The sequence below is a fragment of the Nematolebias whitei genome, chromosome 4 (genome assembly GCF_014905685.2).
Source record: "Nematolebias whitei isolate Nwh7 chromosome 4, NemWhi1, whole genome shotgun sequence".
NCBI classification, from domain to species: domain Eukaryota; kingdom Metazoa; phylum Chordata; class Actinopteri; order Cyprinodontiformes; family Rivulidae; genus Nematolebias; species Nematolebias whitei.
In genome coordinates, this window is record NC_056501.1 from 45,011,230 (window position 1) to 45,013,976 (window position 2,747).

The window sequence follows — 2,747 nt, forward strand, 5'->3', positions numbered from 1 at the left end:
ATTTTTTAGTTTCTTAATAAAAATGCATGATGACTTTGGACTTTTAGAGGCAGAGATTTTAGTTACCGTATCTGAGCAAACAGTTGCCAGAACGCACCCTGTCAATAAGAGTTCCTGTATGTAAGAGTTTTTATAACTGCTTATTGTTGTTGCTGTTGTCCATTGTTGTCATCTTTCTTTGTTGAAATCAGGTCTCTCTTGTAAATGAGTCCTCAAGGCTCAATGGGATTTACCTGTATAAATAAAGGTTGATTGATTGATATCTTGTACAAAGTATCTAGGATACGGCTCAAATTAAACACTGATCGCAGGTAAACTTGGTGTTGCTCTAAACAGAGTTTAGTACGGTGGCCCTAAGGTGTAAATGAACAACATGTGAAAAAACACAATTACATTTAAAAAAAAAAAAACAACAAGAACACAACATGTGAAAAAACACAATTACATTAAGAAAAAAAAAACGGAATTGCAATTGATAAAAACAGAATTACATATGAAAAAACGGAATTACATTAAGCCAATGCAGAAGTGGCCAAAGTGGAAGTTGCCAGAATCACATTTGAAAAATAAAAAAAAAAAAGAATCGTAAATGGACTGTACTTATATAGCGCCTTTCTATCTTGTCAAGATACTCAAAGCGCTTTACACTACAATCTGTGTCCTCGTTTACCCATTCATACAGCACTCTACTAGATCTACAAAGCTAATTGAACATATCATTTTAAAGAGACTAATCAGTGCTTTATCACATTCATACACTGATGGGACACACATCGGAGACGATGAGGGGTTCAGTGTCTTGCCCATGGACACTTCGGCATGTGACTGCTGGTAGATTCGTACCCCCAACTCTTGCATTGGAGGACGACTGCTCTAACCATTCAGCCACAGCCGCCCTATATAATTAAAGATATCTTAAATAACTAATATGTCTAGTCATAAATCAGTTTCAGATATCTGGAATGTAAGCGTGGTGAATCTGATTTTATGTTAAAATGGCTTGTCATAGATCCACCCTGAGCTCCTCAAGTCTTTGGATTTTACTGGGCTGACTTGGTTAACACACTTCTACAACATTGCATGGACATCGAAGGCAATGCCACTGGATTTGCAGAGGTGGTGGTTCCGCTTATCAAAAAGCTGGAACAAGAGGGTGTATTCCAATTATAGGAGTATCAGACTAACCTCCCAGTAAGGTACATTTAGGAGTGCTGGAAGCAAAGAGTCTGGTCAATGGTTGAACCTCAGATTAATGAAGAAAAATGTGGGATCTGTCCCGGCTGTGGAGCATTAGAACAACTCTTTACTCTCAATAGTGTTTTTGAGGAGGGATGGAAATTACTGTGTGGTGTTCCTTCTTTATGTGTTTTTGGAAGTATACTTAAACATCGAGTGGTTTCCACACAACTGGTCCCATCACTAATACTACTAATTAGGACCAGTGAAATAAAATAATGCCTGACAGGACGTTGGCACAGCTAGAGAAGGACCTTCTGGTCAAAGCACTGACGTTTTTCGTTAAGAAATACATCTCCTGATACTTCATTTTACTTTTTTATTTTATTTTTTTACAAAAATACATAATTTATTAATTTTATGATGTTTAGGACACATCAAGATTGATGATTTTAACTCATTACTTCAGGAAGTGACTCTTAGATTTCAAGACCTACTGTTTTAATACTCAATGCACCACAAACACACAGACAGAGGTCTCATACTGTCTATCTCAGGTTTGTAAATAAGACCAAAAACACACCCACAAGCCTCTATTCTTTTTGTATGTTACATACACACACTCGTATCAGATTAATCTGCTCCCCCCACCCCCCAGTGTGTCAGTGTGTTCACAGACAGTGGCCAGAAACCCAGCAAGGTGTTTACTGACATATACACAAAGATTACATCGGCTTATTGAGCTCTAACACACATACACACTCCCCATTGTGTTCTTTGTTAGCACTCACACACACATCCACAGGTCCATGAAGCAGAAACTCAGTGGACAGACATGGACTAAAATTAAACACACGGAGAGGCACACCGATGTTTCAGTGCACTCCAAACACATACCATTACACAAAATACATAACACAAAACAATCAAAAATCCAAAATGCTTGGAGTCAAAGTAGAGGACATAAAAAGATAAAGCTACACATATACACACTTGGATAAAAAAGACATTTGCACACAGAGAAACACACACAGCAGCTATTGTTCAGCTGATGGTCCATTATCTAACCACTGCCAGCCCTCCTCATCACGGTGTGCTTGTGGGTAGCTTGTGTGTACTTTCTGAATAGTACACCTCCCACTGTGGCTATAAGCTTTTTTGTCACACTGTAGTGTCGCTACATTTGCTTCACACAGAAATAAGTGCACATTCTCCCGCATGTAAGCACACAAAGCAACCATTGTTGATGATTGAATCCAAGTGAAAAACACATTTTCTTATTGCTGTAATGAAAATGCCAACGTATTGTCTTGACTGCAGAGAGCAGCCATGTTGCTTTGTGAGAAGTGGAAACAAAAATGAAAACAGACTCAGTATCAGACTACGTCCTGCAGAAGCACTTAGCTGAAGGCCCCAGGTTGTACATGCTGTGTTGTGGCTGTAGTTCAGACAAGAAGCCTTTTACTGTGTAGAAGTTGGTCCTGTCTGTCTGTCCATCTGTCTGTCCATCTGTCTGTCTGTCCATCTGTCTGTCCATATGTCTGTCAGTCCATCAGTCTGTCCATCTGTCT